This window comes from Phoxinus phoxinus, assembly GCF_949152265.1.
Source record: "Phoxinus phoxinus genome assembly, chromosome: 2".
Lineage (NCBI taxonomy): Eukaryota > Metazoa > Chordata > Actinopteri > Cypriniformes > Leuciscidae > Phoxinus > Phoxinus phoxinus.
Window position 1 is genome coordinate 3,078,804 of NC_136877.1, and position 25,397 is coordinate 3,104,200.

At 38.7% G+C, this 25,397-nt stretch overlaps 1 protein-coding gene across 2 annotated transcripts in view; it reads left to right on the forward strand.

The window, feature by feature from the left end:
• Positions 1 to 134: 134 nt before the first annotated feature.
• Positions 135 to 25,397, forward strand: part of ankrd11 (ankyrin repeat domain 11) — a 161,332-nt gene continuing 136,069 nt past the window's right edge. For both annotated transcript variants that reach the window (XM_079598165.1, XM_079598166.1), the window contains exon 1: positions 135 to 1,269. The gene's annotated coding sequence lies outside the window, so the exon portion shown is untranslated. The remainder of the gene's footprint in view (positions 1,270 to 25,397) is intronic.

The window sequence follows — 25,397 nt, forward strand, 5'->3', positions numbered from 1 at the left end:
TAAAACTACAAACGGTTGTAGTTGGGACATGCGCAAAGCAAAAACGAAACACACACACACAAAAAAACCATCATTGTAATCTGAGGGTTAAAATGTTAAAAATGTAGTTCCTGTGCGAATAAAAATAAACAAATTATTTTTAAATATATATATATATAGGCCTTTTTTCCTGGTTGGCGGTCATGTCCCTTTTGTTGTTGTGGTAAGATTTCACATCTGGCAGTCTTGTTTGGGCCTATGTGATTTCAGATGTCTTAGTGTTGGGATATGAAGTGGGGATGCATACGATTTGAGTATAATTAAGGCAAGAACAATCTCAGAAAATGAATTATATGTTCTTTACAGCAGAGGGAGCCATTGCGTTATTCTGCTCTGCGAGAAATCGGCGTCACACGCTTGTGACGTCAAAGCGAAATTAAAACAAAAACACATCTGCAAGATACATTTACCAAACTACAGTCCATGAAAACAACACGTGCTGAATGGTCAGCTCGCAATCCGTCATCGGCAAGCAGTTTATAATACTACAAAACTACGATTTAGATAGCAATAAACAGTTGTGTCAGATTGTAAACTAAGACTGAATAAGGAAGAATAATTAGCTCTGTTCACTCGTATCTTAAAAACCTAACTTAGTCAACTTAACAACATATTCCCACACAGCGTCTCCATTTTCCCCTCTCCCAAATGGAGCTCGCAAAAACATGCCACTGTCTACGCCATTACGGCTCGAGATCGCCAAAGAAAACAACGTGGAAGCTTCCTTCGGAAGAGCCACAATGGCGCCAGTTTCACCGTTGCAATGGGGACCAAACAGTGACCGCCCATTCGCGTCAACCAATCACAGCTCGCGTCTCAGAAGCTCGCGTTCGCTCTTCGTCAGCGCGAGTCGAAACGGTTCGGAAGGAGTCGGACGTTGAGGATTAACTTGAAGCGGAATTTTATTTTTACACCTCAAAATCAAGCCAAATCAGCAAACCTACCGTAACTGAGACTTTTTTTTTTGCAAAGGAACGGATGGAGAGTTTATAACCATTTCTCTGAGCATTTCATCGGAGCCCTGAGAGGTTTTAATCATCGCATTTTTGAGGAGGTAATCAGTGATTAGCTTTAGCACGCTGGCGCGAGCGCGGACTGAGATGAGCGTCGCGCGCCTCGGATGTTCCCGCATCGGAGATTGCTGAAGTGGAAGGCCTCAAATGGGAAAAACAAGCATCGGGAAGGAATACCAAGTATAATTTTGTAGATGTAGCTCACGTTTTAAAGAAGGTAAGCATTTTTTAAATCGCTATGTTTTCGGTTAAAAGTAATTTCGTGTTGGAAAACCGTCTGTACGTCCACTCAGGCGTCGACTTTCACGGTTAGCCCGCTAACGGATTTAGCCCCGTTGCTAACGGGAGTTTGTTTCCCTCCCCCACCCTGAAGTCGAGGAAATGTTTGCGTATTGCTGAAAATCTATATTTATTTTGTCAGTCTGTGCAAATGTATTCGTTCCTGCGCTTTGTGCAGGTCTAAAATGAGGAAGGTTTGCAGTAACGTTAACTGAAGGCGAGCGTGTGAAGCTGGAGAAATGAAAATAATCCTCGTCATGTTGTCGTTTTCTCTCTGGGAATCGGATACGGTCAGACAGGCTCTGCAGAAATCAGCCACTGGGATGGGCAGCTTAATATATGTATGTTTCAAGGGCACATATACGAGTAAATATTGTTGCTGATATGGTTGCAGGGATTATGGAGATAAGATCTATAATAAGAATTTGCTTTGGGGTACCAGTGCACCATTCAGACTATAAATATTATATAATATTATGATTAGATGTGTTTTTTATGGTATTGACCATATTATGTTGGTGATATGTATTCAGTTTTGGTTTGGATTTCAGATGTGACTCCTGTCAAGTAAAAAAAACGCCTACTTTTGTAGTATAATAATAGCATTCACACAAGGACAGATCCAGTGAAACAATCATACTATTTTGCTAGCGATGCACGATATATCGGCCAACATATCGGTATATGTTCATTTTTAACGTTGTTATCGGCTCAACAAAAAAATGTGGCCGATGTATATAAAGCTGATAAATAATGGATTATTTCCTTCAGCTGAGACACTTTATATGCGCAATATTCGCCATGAATTGCTTGAAATAATACAGTACAGATACAATAATAATAATAATACAGTAAAGTTCAACATGTGCAGAGCAAGTCTGTCATATAGGCTACATCAAATTATATGAGAACTGCCTGGGATATGGATTTTAATGAGACTTTTGTTTTAGTAATCAGGCTCTCAAAATTTATATAAACATTTGGATTTAGATTTATCAGCCAATATATCGGTTATCGGCTTTCAAATATAAAGGATTATCGGTATTGGCTAAAATTTTCACATCAATGCGTCTATATTTTACCACTGAAAATGCTTCATTGCAAACAAACTTAAATGTTTCTTGCTTTTGCTTCAGGACATTAAGTAAGACCTGAACTTCACTATCTCATCTGTGTGATGTGAGGAAGCCACATTTGGTGAAAGCTGCATGTGGATGTGACTCGTGTACGTGCTTGTTTAGACATGATGTGGTGTGATTGTTGACTTCAGCGAGGAGTTGCACTGAAGCAGAGCCTTACAATACTTCTTTAAAGGCTGATCTGAAGGATGGAGAGAGAATCTGTGTAAGTTTGTGATGAAGTAAACAGAGCTGGTGTTGGTGCAGTGGAAGAACACTGCGGCGTTGGGGCGTTAGCACTCACACACTCTCTCTCTCTCTCTCTCTCTCTCTCTCTCTCTCTCTCTCTCTCTCTCTCTCTCTCTCTCTCCACATACTGCCACTTTACATCCCTCCCTTCCTCACGTTTGTTTAATTCTTCTGAGCGCAACTTTTATGCAGAGTCTTCTTACGCAACCGTGAAACTCTGTTGACTTATGGCGCTTGTAGACTGTTTACCAGAAGGTGGTTTAAAAGCACTAATCGGGATTTAGCTGAAGATCCGTGGGTGTTTGTCTGAGGTTGTCGGGCCTGTTTGTCTACCCTTGTGTTGTGAGAGTCCTGCTTATTGTTTGGCAGAGAGGGGAAATTGACTTTAGTCTGGGGTGTGGGGTCAGGAATGCGTTTTCTTTTGCATTTATGATGGCAGTCGTACTCAACCGTAATTATTTGCTCAATGCAGCCTTCAGAGACCGTTGACTCATGAAACATGGTCATCTCCGACAGGGGTCCTGATTAAATGTTATTTAATGTATGATGGTGGTGTTATAAAGGTCAGCATATATGGTGAATTTTCAGAGTTTGAAACACATCCATGCTTTGCACGGTGAGAATTGGCATATTTAGGTCTGCAGAGAAGAGCATTTTTTCGCCCTAGCATTCCTCATTGGCGGGCTTTTTTCAGCTTTGCTGTTTGCAAATGTGAACAGTTCTTTAAAGGTATGGTACGCAATTTTTGAGAGGCTAGAAATAGCAAGTTAGCTTTGAAAGCATGAGATCCCACCCTCCCTTCAGAGCGTCTCCAAAGCCACTTCTCCTCCAAAACACATCAACGCACACAGAAGAGTCTGCAAAGTGACACTAGAGATGGCATTAAATTAGCCTGGTTCTACCAGACTCTCGTACATTTCATTTGTACAGAGAGTCTGGCCTCTCTCCATTGACAAGCGTTAACTTCCTTGTAGGCGGGTACTCTGTTGAAGTTTAAAACTATTGCATCTGCCCAGAGCCATTTAGGATCTGCCATAACCAATCGCTAACGTTTGGTTGTGACGTATGTTATGTCGGCCGTAAACGCGTATCCGAATGATCAGAGGATTGTGTTTAGAATAAGATGTCTGTCAACGAGAGCTGCAGATTTTGTTCTTCGAATTTAAGAATTCACGGAACAATTACAAACTCTAAATCTATGTTTGACACTGAGGACAGTGATAATGTATTCAGTCAACTGTCGAAGCTGGGTCTAATCATTAACAATACGCCGCTGCGCTCGGTTCGGATCTGCCGCAAATGCTGTGTAGTGATCAGTGATCGCTCGCGTCTTTCTCCGCTGCCGTTACTGAACTACAACTCAAACTAACGCACGACATCAACGTCATCGTTCTCAGCCACTCCCTCTGTTCGCTGATTGGACCGGTGAAATTTTGATTTCAGAAAACTAGGGGTGTAACGATACCTTCATTTCACGATTCGATATATATCACGATACTGAACTCACGATACGATATTATTGCGATACTCCCAAGACATATGATAAAAGGTTAACAAAAAATGTACTGTTGATTAAAATGCTAACTTTGATATTACATTGTGGGTTTAAATGAACAGGTTTGGACTTGGTGCTTGTAATTCAAAGACAATGGTGACACCAGAATAAAAATATTCATGATTCTGAAGCTGACCATTGCATTATTATACATTATAATCAACATTATATAGTAGTTTAATGTAGTACTGACACTAAAACTCTGAAAACATGATTTTTTTCTTATACAGTGATTTCTATTTTGGGTGAACTATCCACGATACATATTGTCACTATCCACGATACGTATTGTTGCATTTTTGTATTGCGATATATTGTGGCACGATATATTGTTACACCCCTACAGAAAACCAAAGACTTACCTCATGTCTCAAACCACATAACATTTCAATAATAATGATTGTAAACAACTTAAAGATCTCTAACTTGTACCACCTGACTGCTGCGGATTCATTTTGCCGTTGATAGTGTTGACATTGGTGGTGGTTGAGGAGATTCCCTCCTTCTATGTAAAGCGCTTTGAGGTCTCAGATAAAGCGCTATATAAATGTAACAAATTATTATTATTATTATTATAAAAACGTATTGCAAAGATTGGATAAACATTTTTTGTAGGGCTGGGTAAAAAAGGTCTTTCTTGATTTTAATTGATTCTCATTTTTATGAAAAGATATCGATTCTTAAATCCCAAGAATCAGTTAGCAGACTAAATATTAATTTGCGAGTAATATTTTTGCTGAGATCGCCATTGTCGTCAATATAAATGTACATGTTATGGTTAAAAATTGCGTGCCTTTTTTACCCGCATGTTCTGTGATGTGTAGCCCAACACATCTTTTGTTGTCGTGATAAAATGAGACGACGCGCAGTGGAAAAAACCTCACTGAGTTCGAGCCAGCGACAAAATACGCAAAATATCTGGCTTGTTCAAAGCCCTCATCTTCTCTATCGATCTACAACGCTGATGGCTGAGCCAGAAAGAGTGAAAACGAATGAATAAACATGCAAATACTGTAAAAGTGCAGGAAGGCGTCTATTTCAGATCAACTACAGATAAACATGTCAGCCAGACGCAAACTAATCAACAACTCACGTTTTTTATTGATACTGATATGTATTCTTATTCTCAATATCTTTTAATCTTTGCTGTTTTCTGTTACTGCCTGAACTTCTCATTATTTGTAGTAAAGAATCCATAATTGCAGTAAGATTTGTACTTAACTGTCACCTTTAATGTTAGTAAACAATTAACAAACTTTCAGCTTTCAAATTCTGTCAATTTTATCACGAAATGAAAAAGCAATAACTGTGAATCGAAATCGACTCATGAAATTTATCAATATCCAGCCCTAAGGTTTTGGTCCTGAGACTTCCACAGAAAATGTGTACATGTTTTAATATTTAGACCACTTCTATTATTGATTGCTATCAGGATGTGAAGAGAGTTTCAACCAGCAGGGCTCGCAAAATCGCCCGCCCGACGTCCCGGGGCTATTGTGTTTTCCAGTCGGGCTACCAAAATGCATAACCGGCCTGCCCGACGGGCGATCTGAAATAGTGTTCGCTTCAGTCTTGTTATAATCAGATTCAGCGCGTTCTTCGTCTTCAATCCGCAGTGGCGCCGAACAGAGCGCACGTCAGAAACAGAGGACAGGGTGTGTGTGTGTGTGTGTATGTATCTGAGCCTCATTGGTCTGTCACTGCTCGTCAATGTCAGAATATTAGAGATTACCAATCAAATCAAAGTAGATTTGTATTCAAAGAAGCGGCTGAGCGCGAATTTGAGCAGAGCGACTCGACGCTTCAGTTTATGGTCAAGTGCGATAATGTAAGTAGCTAAACTAAATATTTCACATTTGACTTTTTTTTTTAGGTCAAGAATGTTAAACAAATGACAAATTATCAGGCAAACGAATTTACTTGTCTAATTTCGCCATTTTGAACTGAAAATAGGCCTTTGTAACGTGACTCGTGGAATGTAATTCGTTTACTGTCATGAGGGGACGAGAAACAAAGACGTTTTCATCTTGTTAGGCACAATATTAATAACGAATGTGTACATGTTGAGAATTAATATAGTACAATTTGTAGCCTTCAGTAAATTAAAAAAGTTCAGCTTTAGGAGGGGAAGAGACAGGGCAAGATGAGGAGACAGAGAAAAAGAAAGAGTGATGGATGGTGAGAGCAGGTATTGACAAATCTACTGCCCGCTGACATGGTTTTCAAGCTATTTCTTATCCTTTTTTTGGCCTTCAAACGTCTTGAAATGCACATATCAGAGAAATAAAAAATTTGAACCCCCTAACCTTACATTTAGGACCTATTTGATTATAAAGCCCTGTCTACGGCCCTGTTTTAAGATCAATAATGAATGTGTACATATTGTGAATAAATTTAATAAACTCAGTTAGGCTACCTAGCTTTCCTAGTAGCTTTCAGTAAATGAACGTGTCTGAGAAAATGATTCATAAATCAACCTATCAGCTGACCCCAAGTTTACTTTCGTCATTGACAGACAAAAATGAAAAGCCTATCAGTCAAAGCTCAGCTTTAGGACGGGAAGAGCCAGAGCAAGAGAAAAACGAAGAGAAAAAGAGTGATGCTGATGAGGAGAGAACAATAATCAGCTGTGTGACATGGTTTTAAAGCTATTGTTGTCCAATTTTTTTGCACATATGTAGATCAGAGAAATCAAAATGTTCTCGGGCCCCCGAGAAGATTATTGCAGATTGGCCCCCGAACACCCCTAACTAGTCTACCTCACATTTGGGACCTCAGTGATGATAAAACCCTGCCATCTGCATGTATGAAACTAGTTAATTGTGAGCGTTAGACCCTAACCCAAAGTGTTACCTTTTTAAAAAAATTTTTATCATACCCTCATTGGGGGCTGAGCCACAGACAGATTCATGTTCCAAACTCGTCACACACATTTCACTTCAGAGATCCAGATGTATATTTGTATTGATGATTCTAATTTGATTATTTTATATCCAATTGTTGATATTTGTGTTTTGAAAAAGTTTTTGATTCATGTTTTGACTCCTAACCAATTTTCTACATTAAAAATTGTCTTTTTATGTGGGCTAGTAAAATTTATTTCGGGCTACCAAAATCTGAAGAGTGCCTGCCCGAAGGGCTACCAGCGATTTAGAAATTTTGCGAGCCCTGACCAGTATAACAAGAAGTGTTAATAAAACAAATTTCTATCTCTACCTTTAAGGAGAGCAAGTTAAGAATGATCTATTAATTTGTAAATGTATGTGAATGGGCATTTGTTTTGTAGATGCCTAATAGTTTGGAGGCAGAGTGTTTTGTTTATTACTAGTTAGTGACTACACGACGTTCTGAGCTTTTCACGGTTCCCACGCTACTGGGAAAGCTTGAAATAAGAGGAAATGCAAAAAGTGTTTTTCCAGGCCTGGGATTTTTTTATTTTTTTTCAAATATGTCTGCAAAATATCTCTCAGGACGCTCAGAATCACGATACAAAGATACTGTTACGCATCACAATATAGGTTATTATTGACTTAATTTAGTGTAACAGTTGTTTATTGAATATTGTGTACAGTGCAGTTTTAATTTGTACAATATTTTGAGTAGTTTACTTGTAAATCGTCTAAGCCCAGAAATCGGGATGCATCGATCATGATGTTTTATGGGCGATTCTGTGTTGACAAATTTGCTGACCCCCCCCCCCCCCCCCTCCTTTGTTAAAACAAATTTATTTGTTGTTTATTTTCTCTAAAACTGGACAAACTGGCCTTAAACATTGGAGGCTTTTGTAATATTTCCACATAAATGGCATGCAATGCAGTCCATAATAGAGATCAGCCAAAATAAATCTGATTCATAGCAGGTTTACTGGTGCATCTCTACTCAGAAATGTTCACATTGCTGGTACAAATTAATGTATCTCTACAATTATGATAATAAACTGATAATAGACAAGAAGCTAAAACATAGAGATAGGCTGGTATTCAATATCTCCAGCTCATGGTTTCCAGTTAAAACAAGAAAGAAATCCTGTACTATCCCAAACCTAGACATTTAATGCAGAACAGAGAATATTTGATGTTTGTAGACAATTGTAGATGTTTAGATTTATATTATAGTTCATCTCAATGGTTTGCTGGTGGATTTAGGAGCAGTTTTTCTTCTCAGTTGTGTGTGTGTGTGTTTGTGTTTGCATAGTTACCAAGTTGGGAAAGTTGAGTATCATTCTGGGCAGAATATTACTGTATTTTGTTAGTGTAAAACTGATTGGGAAATTGCTATCTGGTAAAACCCTTGGTATCTGACATCCTCAATTGTTTACTTTTGGGTTAAGTTGAGCCAAGATGTAGCCAATCCTATTATTAGTATATTTGTTTAGGCTATATTCTGTTCATTCAGAAATCTTGCAAAATGTTTTTTTGTTTTTGTTTAATAGTTTAGTTTAATTTGTGAGACACGTTCGCCTTAGTGCGTAACTTACATTTCACAGGTATATTTTTCTTCTGTAAATGTGAAGAAAATCATGCAAATATTTCCATTTTATGTACAATTTCAAGTGTATTTTTAGGATCGCAGTAACTGTAAAGTTTTTCAGTTTATATTTCTATGGCATCTCTGTCGAAGAGTAATTAGCTGGTGAAGTGGGTTCACTTATTGTAGAGTTAAAGAAAGTTTTCATGAGCATGGGAATGTTTGAAGCATAGCCTATGTCATAACAAATGTCAGTAGACCAGGAAGATTTTGAAATCTTTATATTCAGGTCGTTAATTTATTAATCCGTAAGATCTTAACTTCATGCTGTGGAAATACAAACCGGACCACTGAACACAACGAGCGCGGCTCTGAAAAGGGGCGTGGCTACATGAGGTCTACAGCATATCCTACATGATTACATTAACTAGGTAATGTACTTGATCACATTTGTTTTCATAGCTTTCAATATGAACATTGTTTGTAGGACAACACCAGACGAAAAAAAAGTTACAGAGACTATGTATTGGCATTCTGCCAAAAAATACAGAGATATGATTGTTTTAGCCTTAATTTAAATTAAGTGTTAATTCAGCACTCAATACTCGAATCATCATGGGATATGTGATGATATATCGTCCCATTGATGTATTGAACACAGCCTTAGTGTTATTGAAAAAAATTAGTAACCTAAGATGTATCATTATTAGGGCTGTAATCTCCCAGTCGATTTATTAGTCGATACGTTCTGGCTTGACCAAAATTCTGATTGGTCGATTTTTTGCCGTGTTAATTTCATCAGGTGGAAACCATTAATTGCTAATGGGGGTGTTTCACAGGTAACAGTCTGTCTTCAGAACACCCCCGTTGTTTTCACTTCTTTTGGATTAGCCCAACCCAATCTGCACACAAAAACAAATGGTTTCACCAACCACTCAAAACCAAAATAAACAGTGTTTCCAACCAATCACCGACAGGGGCTGTGTGTTGTGAGGTTTTGTGCTCGTGCACGGCCCCTGTCGGTGATTGGTTGGAACTGTTTATTTTGGCTTTGAGTGGTTGGTGAAACCATTTGTTTTTGTGTGCAGATCTCAGAGCCTAGGCTGCCTACAGAGACGTGTTTTTTTGACAGCTTGCTTATGGGGCGGGCAGCTAGCGGATCGTTAGGAAAGATTAGATGAATGTGATCGTTTATTTTTAGGCCTGAAGTCGCTGATACAACCTTTAATAGTCTATTCGTGTCTCAGCCGCGAAGCTGCGCTCCTATGTCCAGCCTCGCGAGGATATGATAGTGTGTGTATGTCAGTTATTATAATACATATGACAAAAACAATTGCCTAAATTATGTTGCATATTCCTCAACAGTTCTTGTGCTGATATCACTAGTTGACATAGTGCTATTTTCAGAAATCATAGGCTATGATATTGCGCAGGTGCGTGTGTGTCATTTAGCAGATGCTTTTATCCAAAGCGACTTACAAAAGAACAAAAGCAATTCATCAAGGAGCCGATAATATTCGTAATATACAAAGCCAGGTTTATTTGACAAATAAATTAGGACGCAAGCTAGACGAGGAGAAATGCAGAGAAGAGGAAATAGGGCTGCATCCACTAATCGATAATAATCGACAATGAAAAATAAACTTTAACGGTGTGCATGGAAAACCTCATCCAGTCACATAATTTAATAGATTATTTCTATGAAAAAAAGAGTGGAGGTCACGGAGTAAGCTTCTATGGGAAAAGTGCACAATCCAAGTGGCCCAGAGAAAATTAACATAACACAATAACGTATCTACCGTACCTAATATTTATCCGAAGGAATCGATATTGAATCAAGATCAGAATCAAATCACAAGAATTTAAATTGTGAAATTTTTGTCAAGCAATAATAAAAACAGTAGCGTACTGTCAGTGTACCATGTAAACATTGTGTTGTCACTAAACTTAATACAATTCTGTTAGTCACCAACTGACAATCACAATACACTTATAATTGTGATGCAAGTTTATTTAATTTTTTTTACATCCCCACCAATCCCAATCCACCCATTTTATGTTACGTTATGTTACGTTAAATTTTCACTGTTTACAAAGGTTGGTACAGAATGAATGTTGATTTAAAGGCCCGCTGAAGTGCCTTTGTAAGATGCGTTGATGTAATTTCCACTGAAACAGGAAGCTAAGGTGGGACATATTGAATGGCCCCGCCCCCTTTTCAATTAGCCAATAGCGTTTAGTTTACCTCACAGACTGCAAGTCGTTCTTGACAGTGCCATGGAAACGAATCCGAGTGCTGATGATACGTTGGATTCAATAGTAGAGGATTCATTCATTTCATTCTTAACCAACGTACAGTTGGAAAACAGAATAAAACTCGAGCGTTTGAGCAACCGAACACACACTCCGACCCATATTGCTCCGTGTCTGTCAACGTTCGCTTTGGCCAGGTGGTATTTATAGTATAAGGGGCGGAGCTTTAGATTCTAGAGAGCATTTGATTGGACAGAAGATGTGATGAGAAGCTGAAGTCCGCGGTGATGTCAAAAAAATAAAGGCCTTCTGAAGCGATGCGTTTGTGTAAGAAAAATATTAATATTTAACATGTTCTAAAGTAATATGATATCTTCCAGCCAAACGCAGTCTACTTACGCCTAAAGTGCATCTTACGCAACTTGTGACGTCGGAAGTAGCGTAGTGTGTCATCATGGCGTAACGTAAATCTCAGCAGTGCGTTGCATAAGTTTTGCTTAGACTTAAGTCGAATCCGTATGTCATATACACCTAGGATGACTTGGGGGTGTGTAAAGCAAGGGCTAATTTTAATTTTTGGGTGAACTATCCCTTTAAGGCTAACATATTCATTCTAAAAGCTAAAAAAACGTAAATTTTGATGTCAGGGGGCCTTTAAACTTATTTCCCCACAGTTGGAAATGCTGGTGCTCGCCAGTGTAGTGGTTTGAGCCACTGCTCACATGACATTATTGTGTGCTGGTTTCCTTTGGCCTTCCCCTTCCTCATTGCAGAGTGTTAGTGTCTGTAAACAGGAACGCTCACTCTCCTCTCTCACGTTTCACTTCTCTCTTGCGGTGTGAATGTTTTATAGACCCCTCTATACTCCTCGGGCAGCCAGATGCCATATAAACCTCTTTGAATCTCTCTCTCTCTCTCTCTCTCTCTCTCTCTCTCTGAATCATCTTACGTGTACGCACATTAAAAAAGTATAACAATTAGAATGTTGAGAATTTTCGAATGTTGAGAATTTTCGAATGTTGAGAATTTTCGAATTTTGTGAGAATTTTTGAATTTTAGAAAGTGAGTGAGTGAAGTGTTACATTTTTGTATAAAATGTCCTAATGCCCTTATAGTTGGGGCAGCTGGGGAGTATCGCTCTCTCGCTCTCTCTCTCGCTCTCTCTCTCTCTCTCTCTCTCTCTCTCTCTCTCTCTCTCTCTCTCTCTCTCTCTCTCTCTCTCTCTCGCTCTCGCTCTCGCTCTCTCTCGCTCTCTCTCGCTCTCTCTCGCTCTCTCTCGCTCTCTCTCTCTCGCTCTCTCTCGCTCTCTCTCGCTCTCTCTCTCGCTCTCTCTCTCTCTCTCTCTCTCTCTCTCTCTCTCTCTCTCTCTCTCTCTCTCGCTCTCTCACGCAGTGTGCTGCATGGCATCCACCCACTAACACCTGGGACGGGGCACTTGATTTTGGGGTTTGAATGTTTGCCTCAGCCTGACGCCTCTTCTCTTGGGCACAGGTTGTGCTTCCACTGCAGTGCGTTTGATAACATTTCTCCCCAACTCTCATACATCAAAGAAGACACTTCTTTCTCCCCTGCTCTCTTCTTTGCCGCATTTCTTCTCTCTGTATATTATCGCTCTGTGGTTTCTTTTGATCTTTCAGTATCGGCTCTTATTGAACCGAGGCTTATCTCTTAAACCTGTGTATAGGCACGATAGTATGCACTTAGTCTACAGTAATATCTCATCATGGCTTCGTTATACAACAAAATATTTTTCCTGTAAATGTTAAAAGTAGTAAAAGTTATTTTTATTTTAGTTTACAAATTATGTCATAAGGGGTTTTGTTGAGCAAATCTACACTAAAAAAACAAATTAAAGAAAGAAATTTCTTTAAGAAAACCTTATTTACACTTATGTTTAATTCAGATGAAACAGGTAAAACATGTTTTGTATCTTAGGGGTGAATCAGTTACCGAGTTTGATCATGAACCATGATAAAATTCCCGGCGGTTTGTATTACCATTTCATATTTTAATTATGAAAGCGTATTTGATTACAGCGATTTGAAAAACACATGGTAAATACATAGGCTACTTTCCAGCTTTAAGCAACGGTAGCAACCGTCTCAGGCGAGCACAACATGCAGCGTAAGTTTCAGTTTGAGTGTGTGAACATGGGAGGAAGTTGTGAGAGGTTTTACAAGAGTGCAAGGAGGAATATATGAATGTATGATGGAAATATATGAATGCATCTCTGAAAGGGAGTAAGGGCCCTTTCACACCTACCTTGTTTGGTCCGGATTTTCTAACTTTTCAGTTTGATCCGAAACAAAATTACAGGTGTGAAACCTCCCCAAACCAAACAGACGAAATATGGTCCGATGAAAAGAGGTAATCTCGGTCCGGATCAAACTGAACAAAGATTTGGTTCGTTTCTAGTGTGAAAGCGTGTTCTGTGTGGTTCGGACTTTCAGAGCATTTACAGGAAGTTTTGGTGTTTTCCCTTTCCTGCCGGCGACGATAAAATGTTCGCACGACGAGGACGTTCATTTGGCGAATTTGAGCTAGCCTCGCGTATAGTTGGTGCTGCAGTTAGTAATGGCGTAATAATAACAATATAGTCGCAACGACATGCATCTGTTCATTTATTGTTGTCAAAGTTACCCGCCGTATTGACAACACGCTGACGTCAGAAGCACGTCCGTTTACAAACCAATCAATGTCAAGATGATCAGCCCACATAGATGATGACGACAGGACGCAAGTCATGTGAAGTTCTTTGGTGCGCTCGCATAATTGCAATGTGAAAACAAACCAAAACTAATCGAATGCATAAAATGTATTAGGGGTGCACGATATTGACAAAATGTGATATTGCGATATCGATAATGAATCATAATAGATAATTGTATAAAATGTATCAACATGAACTTTGGTGCGGATGTTGGTGTGGACTTTCAGTTGTGAAAATGCCCTACCGTTTTCTTTTGTGTGAACGTCTAATAAAGTAGTGTTTATAAGCGCAGTGCTGGTTTGTGAGCGGCTCTGTTTCTGCTTTTCCATAAGCGCCATCTACTGGCAGAGATTGTTAACACAGTCTTATAACAAGTATCCAATTCCTGACCAAGTATTTGATTTTCGATTCCCAACCCTATAGCCCACGAGCGGTGCTTCCAAGATCACATTTGCTCAGGTTTACACAGGGCCGTTCTCTAAGCTGAAGAGCACTTCCTACGGGCTGCCGCTCGGCTCCTCTTGTGATGTTTGGGGGTGGGAAAGCGTGGCTCGGCTGAATCTCAATGACTGGGCCCTTTAGCACCACTGTCCTTTTGATGGGGCAGCTGCAGCCATTCAATCGGCCTATTTACATTGAAATGCAGGGACAGGAAGGGGGGGAGGGGGGTCTGAGGCCTGTGCGTGACTGAAAAGCATACCTAACCAAAGACCAAAGAGAGGAGGTCCACTGCGGGGCTCTGACACCTCTTTGTTTTCGGCTGCCCTGGTGCTAGTGCATCGCACAAAGGCTTTAAGCACCCCTACTTTGACCACTGCGCTCATTTCCACTACTCAGCTTTTTACATTTCTTTCACACCGAGTGTCTGTCGGTCGGCAGCTTTGAAATGGTCATTGAAAGAGACATTGAAAGTAAAAATTTCTATTAAAGAAATTTGGGCTGCGCAATTATGACAAAAATCATAATTCTCGATTAATCCCTTGGAATTATAATTGAGATTATTACAATTTACCTTGGTGTTTTGAATAGCTTTATACCATTATTTGAAGCAACTGCATGCCATATTTTATTTTACATTTCTGTATGTCTGTCTGTTGTCGGCACCTTAGAAATGGTCATTGAAAGTACACAATTCTATTAAAGTAGTAGTTTACCAAAAACAAATAAAAAATGTATTTACACATAATCGTGTCCATCGAAACCTGTATCCCTTTTTTTAAAACAACTATAATATAATGTAGCCTATGCATCCATGAATGTCAAGCTCAAAAAAGACAAAATAGCATGAAAAGTGGAAAAATAGTCTAAACAATGCTATATTGCATGTCTTTTAAAGCTATATACTCACATTGAGTGTTTGTACGAATTTCTATTAAAGTAGTTGTTAGGGCTGCACAATTATGACAAAAAAAAATCATAATCGTCGATTAGCCTACTCCCTTAAAATTGTAATTGTGATTATTAATTACGATTATTACAATTTACATTGGTGTTTTGAATAGCTTTATACTATTGTTTTGAAGCAACTGCATGCCATAATTTTATACGAATATAAACAAGCTGAAAACACTCTTATTCTTTTTCTATAGCATCTTTGTTGTAATTGTGCCTTTGGACGATTATGTAATTGTGTCATCCGTAATTGTAATCGTGATTAGAAAAACGATTAATTGTGCAGCCTTAGTAGTTGTTAACCACAAAATGACACATGCGACGCGTCCATCCAAAACTTTATGCCTTTTTTTTAAAAACTAACTCAAAATAATTTTGAAGAATATTTATGCATCCATGAATGTCAAGCTCAAAAAAGACAAAATGACACAAACAACACAGAAATACTCTGAACAATGCTATATTACGGGTCTTTTAAAGCTAAACGATGTTGTGCGAGGAACAGATTAAAATAGTAATTTTTCACTATGAATCTTTTTCTCTGACAAAGCTATGAAAATGAAAAGTGATGCATCACCGGGTTTAACACCATTGATGGCAAAGCTCAATTGCTGCTTTTGTGTCGTAATGTGATAGAAAATGCAGGTAGGAGAATGAGATTTGAGTTATCAGTCTATATCGATCTAAATTTTGTTCTTTTCCTCACAGAAAGCTTTGGCTTCACGAGACATGGAATATAGTGCATGTGTAATAAGGTCTTTTTATGTTTCCTTTATGGTGTATTTCAGTCCTTTTTGGATCTTTGCATCCGTAGTTAGTCACTATGAACTGCATGAAGATTCTTATATTCTCATTTTTAAAAATTCACGTTCATTCAATTATGAATTCCAAAAATGTAAAGGGTTAGTTCACCCAAAAATGTAAAATGTCTTGTCAGTAATTACTCTCCCTCATGTTGTACCCCGTAAGACTTTCCTTCATCTTCAGAACACAAATTAAGACATTTGTGATTAAATCTGAGAGCTGTCTCACTCCTCCATAGGCTTCTATTGTAATCGAAACTTACCGGCCCAAAAAGTTTTTAAAGACATCATTAAAATAGTCCAAGTGGCTCAACTTCAAGTTTATCAAGCGACGAGAATACTTTTTGTGCGCAAAACCCCCCAAAATAACGAGTTTATTCAACTCTTCATTTTCTTCTGTGTGTTATTTGGAGTGAAAAATATGTTTAATAATGTGTATTAATCAACCCCAAATGAGTATAATGAGGATAATTGTTTCAATGCTATGTAGCATGTCTTAAAAAACAAACAAAAAAAACGTTCTGCCTGTTTTTTGTTTTAAGTTCTAATCTGAACTGGGCGAGTGATTTTCCACTGCTCTGTGAAGGGACCGGTTTGGTAAGGTTGTCATCCCAAACCCTGAGGGCTTTTCTCTTTCTCCTTTGATGCTGAAGTCAATCGCAGATTGTTTTAAACCCAAATACTTGTGACTTCCTGGTGCAACAGCACACAAAACCAGTTTGTGGTTGCATGGGAGTGTTTTTCAATGGCAACATGCTGCTGTGCCCATCTGGCATCTTAACAGCCTTTGGGTGAGCTTCAGATTTAAACGCTCCGGTTCGGCCTGATGCTGATATTTACACTGCATTTTACATTTAAAGGAATAGTTCACCCTGAAAATTAACTGTGAATAAAATGTGATAGTGTTTTACTTTTGCCATGAAATACAAAAGCAGCTTTATAGCAGAATGTCAAGGATGTTCTTTTCGTATTGCAAAATTGTCAAGATCCAAAAAGTGCCATCTTAAGGGCCCTTTCACACCTGTTTGTTTGGTCCGGATTTTCTGACTTTTCAGTTCGATCCGAATCAAAATCACAGGTGTGAAACCTCCCCAAACCAAACAGACGAAATATGGTTTGATGAAAAGAGGCCCGGATCAAACTGAGCAAAGGTTTGGTTCGTTTCCAGTGTGAACGCATTTTCTGTATGGTTCGGACTTTCAGCATTTATGTGTCTGTTCATTCATTCTTGTCAAAGTTACCCGCCGAATTGACAACTTTTTACAAACCAATCAATGTCAAGATGCAGCCCACATAGATGATGACGACAGGACGCAAGTCATGTGAAGTTCTATGGTGTGCTCGCTCGCATAATTGCAGTGTGAAACCAAACCCAAATGTATCAAACCATGAACTTTGGTGCGGACTGTGGACTTTCAGGTCTGAATACGCCCTAAGACACAATCACACCAGGTTTGTTGTCATTGCCAATTCAAACAAGAGTGAACAATGTCGTTCATTGTCAGTGTTGAATTTCCCCAGAATTGTGAATGAGGTTTGAGGGCTGTCATAGAGGGGAACGCTTTTAGCGTTCAAGTTTTTTGGATTTTGCTTCAAAAGATTTTAATGAATGGGAAAAATAGTAATATTAAGCTTTTTTTTTTTAACTGGTTAACCCTCTGAATGCATAATATACCCCTTCAGTGTTTCACACAGTATTTTGGGGTCCATGCCCCCCTGGGTGAAAATTGTGCACATTTTTAAAGTTAAATATGTCAATCTGGTGCAAAGTTCAAAATTAAAAGCTCTGACCCATTTTCAGTGTGCAAATTGAACAAGGAAAAAAAAAAAGTTGAATTGACTTTACATTCAAATTGGTGTTTGAGAAAGCCAGGTAATTAGAATATATTAGTAATAATTGTATATTATTCCTGTGACAGTAATAGCCATATATTTTTTAAATTTAAGCACTGTAACATTTCACAAGTATATCTTACTTTACATTACAGTAGGGAAATTACAACACTAATTTCTACACTTGCAAGAGATCCTCTTCAGCTTTCACTTTGACGGAAATGGCAGTTGAGCGTTTATTTTGGCGGAAAACTACCGTTTCTGTCAAAACCGCTTTCCAAACGAGTCTCATTACAAATCTAGTGAAATGCTGAAATTATCTTCCCACAATAATGTTGGAAATAATGCAAATGTGAAGATAATACGTAACTGGTGCATGCTATGTTGCCAAATGCACGCTAAACTCACAGCACATACAGAGATAGAGGTCACTGCATTCATTCACGGTGAACTGAGCCGTTCTGAGATGCGGAAAACGCCACCAGATCACGTGTGACCAAAGTCTGCACTTCACTTTGAAACATTGCGGTCTAAATACTTAATTAAATCACTGTCTTTTGCAATTTGATAAGGGCACAAAGCCATACCGCGCTTTTGCTTTTAGTTCGCTTGACGTGTTTTGCCAAAGCAATGGCGCAAAACACGACATTAAAGACCTTATGAGAAGTTTAATTATATTTTCGTTTTATTATGAAACTCTTGACGGGACAGATTATTTAATGTGTGCTGCCTTTCGTTATGTTTTTAATAGTGTTGCAGCGCCAGCCTAGATGTTATTTGCATGTTGTAGTGATTTTTTCCAGAAAGGCGAATGAATGAGTTGGTGAAAGCTAATTCTAATTCTCCCCGTTTCCATCTACCATGTGCTGATTACAGAAGCTTTTGAAGTGCCGTTGCTGCTGGGAGAAGCAGATTTTTGTCAGCAAGCCCTACAGTGTGTGTTTATGCACCGCTACCACTGTCGAATGCACTGCCCATAATAGAATCCACGTGTTTTTCCAGTGCCAAACTCCCACATCGCTCTGTAGCTTTTAATAGAAGCACACTTGTCTTCTGTGTGTGTGTGAAGCGGAGATTATTTTCATCTTGCATAGGCTTTCATTTTAGCTCACCAAATGCTTTTGTGGGTTTCAATGGCTTGTACCGAGTATGAGTTGCAAAAGATTCTTTAATGTAAAAATCAGTTATTTATGTACTGACATTTACTAAATTGCAATTTGTATGGCGCACCACGGGACTTAACCCAGTTTGCACGGTTCACTGATAAGGACAGAATAATTATAATTTGGGAGCTTCCCCAGCACTTTCTATCCATGTCTCTCTCTCTTGTACGACTTTAATTTGTTGCACTTTTACCTGACAGTTTGAGTTGCTTGACTAAAATCGAAAGCTATTTAAAGCAACAACCGTTTCATGATGAATATTTTACATTATGAATAATTCAGTTGTGCGTAGGGGAATATTTTTGTTGGGTAGAGTGGTTTCATGTTCATGTGCTTTCTCTAGTCCAGCACAGCAGGGGTTCATCTCTGTCGTTATTAGTGGCACGTTAATATAATTTTCACAGAGGTCACACAGAGTCGTCATGTTACCAAGATTGCAGAAGTTAATACCAACACCATTAAAAAATTCATAATTTTGAACCATGCTGTTAAACATACTAATAATTATGGGTGTAACAACATATCGTGTAACAATACATCGCAATACAAAAATGTGCTGTACAATATGTATCATGCTGTTTTTTTCTTTTCCATGTGTTTTGCTTAACATTAGGAACATAATAGACATCAGCAGGTATTCTAGACTGCATTTACACTTTTACTTTAATATACCACTGGCTGTTTACTTGAATGTTTTTCCAAGACATTTCCAAGCATTTTGGCCAATAGTATTAGCTATATAGATTATTGGCTGTTGGCATTGGTCAGAGTTTGTTGTTTCCCAATTAGGGCTGCACAATATATCGAATGTATCGAACTATCGCAAATGAATATATATATCGCAATATGCATATCGCAACAGCTTGCAATAAATGGGGTCATGAACAAAAGACAAAATGTTTTAAATTTCTTAGCTTTAATAAGTATCAGGATATATTTAATTCATAAAGTAAAAAAAACTAAGCAATGTTTTATTTTTATATTTTATGATTCAGTATCTTTTATTAAATAAACCTAATGTAGGATAACCTGAACCCCTGTGGTTTACACTGATGTTAAAATAACACTTCTTATGCTACAGTAATACACTGATGTTCACTTTCTTGTCATAAAAAGAATGTGAAACACATGTAGGTTATATCATTTTAAATATATTTTAAAGATAATTTAAGTTTATTTTACACACTTTAAGCATTATCGTATCGCATATCGAATATCGCATTATTTAGCCTAAGGAGTTATCGCATATCGCATTTTTCTTCAATATCGCACATCCCTATTCCCAATTCAAACATTAAAATATTATAAAAGAAAAATAAACAAACTATCATTCATTGTTGTAAATCAAAGAATCAAAATGGATGATATGTAGAGGAAAATATCTAGTGGAAAATGAGAATATTACATTACTCGCACGCTATTGACTGGTCAGTGGGAACTGCACGAACCAATGGCAGAGCGGCGTAACTGCGCGAACCAATCGGTGTGAAGCCTGCCGAACTGAGCGCAATCCGCCTATAAAAGACGCTCGAATTGCCATGGATTCAGGTTTTTATCGACTGAATTGACGATCGCTAGTCGTTCGCACCCGCCACTGGCTGGTATACAAGGCAAAGTCACCCGCTACTTTGAAAAAGTATCCGCCATTGGCTGATGATTTCCCACACTGGATGCGTTAGGAAACGGTACTAATTTCGCTAGTATATTTTAGGTAGCACTTTGACTTATGCGCTGCTGCTGGCTATTACACACATCCGTTCGCCCACTGATTAAACCTGTCAATACATTTAACGAATTGTACAGCAATACTCAACTCGTTACTGAAGATCCTATAGTCAGAAAACATGGACAGAATGATCCCTTCAGGTGGAAAACTGACAAATAAACGTCTACACAATATCGACACAGGACCTCTGTCTTTTAGATCTTTTCTTAGTGAGGATATAGCCTAGGTTTTGAAATTCTCTTTGTCTTCTCTCATGCACCTTGAAAGCTGCCAAATTTGCCAAGTTTTTTTTCTTATTGATCCAACATAAAGTCTGTTTTTTTTCAGCAAACGTGTCTGTGTAGTTCTGCCTCTTTCATATTTTAAAAATACTTGGCCAACTTCATTTCAGGAGACATGTCCGGTTTAATCTGATGCATGGCGAAGAAAATTCCAACAACATTCTCTCATGCCGCCATGTTCTTTCTTTTAAAGCTCTCTGTAGAATTGAGCCTGTTCTCATTTGAATTTTAGTGGCTGTACGAGTTGATGTGCCCCAGGGTCATATTGAGGATTACATATGCATGAATTCAGGACAAATTACCCTTTCCTCTGCAGGGTGGGATTGTCAGCCAGTGCGATGACCGCTCTGAGAAGTGTACTACTTTATATTTCATTTGGATTTTTCTGTCGAGGACATTTTTAGTCGTCCAGAATGCTTTCTAGCACATTGCCACTACAGCCTTGCGGATTCTGTTTGTTTGTGAGACAATAATGAAATGTGAACAGTGTAAATAATGGAACTTGCCATAATGATTTTCACCTGCGTAATGTTCATTTACATTTCATGATGGCTTCCCTTTTTGACCTCTATTTATTTTTATTTTTTTTGCTAATACTAAAGGATGCCTGCTACCTCAATGCTTTTTGTGTGTGTGTTGCCTGTAGAAGGTTTGGTTAAAATTGTTATGAAGAGTCTGCATGTGTTAACGGCCCACTCAAATTTATGTCCATGAGGAACGCTTTGGATCGGTCTGTGTAGAAGTAGATCCTTGCCGGTTTATCCCCACTGAGTCTATTATTTTTGGATCTAGATTGAACGATTGAGCCATAAATTCACATTATTTAATGGATTATTTGGGTGCGTGTAAAACACAGCTACTGAGAAACTAGCATTACTAAAGATTTAGTCAGGCAGGAATGTATTAGTGGTGTTTACTAAAGCAACCCATAAGTATTTCAGACCATAACACCCACACAATAATTGGTTCTTAAATTGGACGGACCTAAACAATATCTTAACCAGAGTATCTTAGAGACTTGCTCTTTTAACTTTGAGCAGTAAGCAACCACATAGCAACAACCTAAAAAAAATTCAGCTCACTCTCAGCAAATGAATAGCAATCACCTGTAACACCCAACAATTGTGGGCAAACTAAACTTTTTTTTAAAGAAAATTTTATGTTTAAACTAGTGTTTTGTTTTTTTCTGTGCCACTTTTTGTTTATTTAAGGAAAACAAGTGGTAAATCTCCTAAACCAACTTGTCTTATATGAGCCCATTGCTCATTGTTAGCATGTGTGTTAACCGTTAAAGGAAGGGTAGGCGACTTCTCATAGGCTAGCAATAGCAAGCTAGCTTTGAAAGCATGAGATCCCACCCTTCAAAGCGTACTCCTTCACGATTGGACGAACATATTTTTTGTCTTGAGAACTAACACTTCTATTAATGATTGCTATCAGGATGTGAAGAGAGTTTCAACCAGTATAACAAAAAGTGTTTAAAACTTCCTACTAGGGCTGCACGATATTGGGAAAAAATTACATTGCGATATTTTTTTCCCCAACGATATATATATTGCGATATTGAGAGCCATAACTCCAGTCTAAAGACAATAATTACCATTCCATGATATTAATAATTTCACTAATAAGCAAGCTTCATTACAAGTGACAAAAAGGTCACTTAATATTTTATTCCAAAATTAGAACATTTCTGTAAACACAAAAGCAGAACACATTTTTAATTAAAACAGCAGCTTTACACCAACCCCCTGATTGGTTTACAACAATATAACTTAAAATAAATATATTTTTTATAAAACAACTTAAGCATTTTGGTTCACAATCTTTTAAGTCAACTTTTCTTAGCCAAAGTAAAACACTGTTGGTGTTGGCCTCATGAAGAGCATGTAATATCTCCCGCCGCTGGTGCTACTGTGCTACTACCCTTCACATCGCATGTTCCGGCGATGTGACTATCGCTCACTCGCACATCGCGATGTCGATGTTAAAATCGAATATCATTCAGCCCTACTTCCTACCCTACCTTTAGGCCATGGCCTTCAAAAACCTTTGTATGCTGCATCGAACAATGAGCAAAAGTCCAATATTTTTTACCTCAACAGTATTTTTACCTCAATCGATCTCCATTGCTTTAGTACTGTGCAATCAAGACCTAACAAGCCTTTTTGTTTGGCTCAAGGTCAAACCTTAGTGTTGATGCAAGTCTTTGAAATAATAACATTCAGTCAAGCCACAACCAATATCACCGTTCGTCCCTGTTTGGCTGGCTAGAGAGAAGCCGTCATTCCTTTCAGGTAGACTTTGTTTCACAACACACACGCACACACACACACCCTCCTTTCCACTGCCAGACTCATTTTCCCCAACGTTAACTCGAGCGTAATTCTGCCCAGCCTTAATTCATGCATATCCACCTCTCCTGAGGAGACAGGTTTCCGATGAAGAGAAAATGAGAAACTGGGGTGAAAGTGGAGTTTGGTGGTGGGTGGTGCAGTGCATGCCTGATGGGAAGGGATTGGATGTGACATAAGGGCCATGCAGAAGACGGGGTCCACACGCTCCTGACACCTTTCGTTTGCCCCGCTCATCAACTTCCATTACCTTGAGGCTCTGACCCGAGTTCTGCGTCACTATCTGCAATAGGACCAGAAACCCCTCTCTGACCCAATTACTGTGAGCCTTCTCTTGGCTCAGTTGACGGAGGAAAGCTGACGTGAGAAGATTGTCTGAAGGAGCTGCTCCTGTTATTTACAAGCTGTGAATGCGAGCAAGGTTAAACGTGGAATAGTTCCCTGGGTTTCCACTTGTAGTGTGTTTACTTTTGACCTAATATGCCACCCTGACTGTCAAGCATTACTCTTGCTATGCTGACACTAGTGGTGCAGCGCATCACAAAACTCGGATCATTTACGGTTTTTGAACCACAAACTTGGATAATTTTTCAGATAATCCAAAAAAAAAAAACCTGTACATACCCGATTATAAGACAACCCCCCCATTTCCAGACTTACTTTTGGGACAAAAAGAGATTTTTGTGGAAAAAAATCTGGTTTTCAACAGAATTTTTTTTTTTTGAAAATGGCACTGATAATTCATTCTCTCTCTTCCAGCACTCGCGCACACCTTTCTCTCTCTCTCTCTCTCTCTCTCTCTCTCTCTCTCTCTCTCTCTCTCTCTCTCTCTCTCTCTCTCTCTCTCTCTCTCTCTCTCTCTCTCTCTCTCTCTCTCTCTCTCTCTCTCTCTCTCTCTCTCTCTCTCTCTCTCTCTCTCTCTCTCTCTCTCTCTCGCGCGGCAGAGAGGAGCAACGTTTTAATTCAGTTAAACAGATATTATGTTGCTTCTCTAATTTTACATGCAAGTTTAGCTGAAATCACAGCACAGATATTGTCTTTATCTTATGTGTATTTGATTTCATCAGACGACGGCTCGATTATCAGGATTTTTGTGCAGATTAACATCTTGGAAGGGAAAGCTGGTTTTGTCGTTATGGGTCGTGTTTCAGTCACTATTTCATATTCATTTGTTCTTTCTCCCTTCCCCCCGTGATTTTGTCTATATCGCGAATATAAGACGACCCCCCATTTTTCAGCATATTTTTAGGACAAAGGATCTTTAGGATCTGTGGCGTGTGCACGAATTGTGATTGACAGTCATATTTCACACCCCCCTGTGCTGACTGGACCAGAACAATCGGGAGTGGTGGATTTTTGCAAAACAAATAGCAGGCTCCAGGTGGAGGTAGAAGTTTTTTTTTTCTTTCTAAAACTGGCTGATTTATGTTGTTCTGTCGGAACATAGCTTCAGTTTCAGTGAATTTGATAAAAAAAATCTTGCCGACGGCAGCTTTAAAGGAGAACTCCGGTCAATTTTAACATTGAGCTCAATTTTTAGTAAATTTGGAGTGCTGTCAATACAGAGAACAACGACAAAAATCGGTGTTGCCTACACTGTGTTATCCTATTTTTAAAATTTGCTCCCTGTTGACTTGAATGGGGCAAGTTTTAAACCTGCTTTTATCCTCTTAACATCCTTGATGTGTCATTACAAGTGCCCAGCCATGTTGAGTGATTCCTTCAGAGTGAACACGAGTGAATCTGACTGCATTAGATGTGAAAGATATGAATAAAAATGATGTTAATTCAACCAGCGCAAATACCTGTATTTAGTTCCTGTTTTCGGTGGAAGTCCAAAGTAGTCGATTGTCGAGTTCACGCGCGTGATCATAGTAACTAAACCTATGCGCGTGAACTCGACAATCGACTACTTTGGACTTCGACCGAAAACAGGAACTAAATACAGGTATGTGCGCTGGCTGATATAACATCATTTTTATTCATATCTTTCACATCTACTGCAGTCAGATTCACTCGTGTTCACTCTGAAGGAATCCAGCAACATGACTGGGCACTTGTAATGACACATCAAGGATGATAAGACTAAGAACTGGTTAAGTTTAAAACTTGCCCCATTCATGTCAATAGGGTGTAAATTTTAAAAAGAGGATAACACAGTG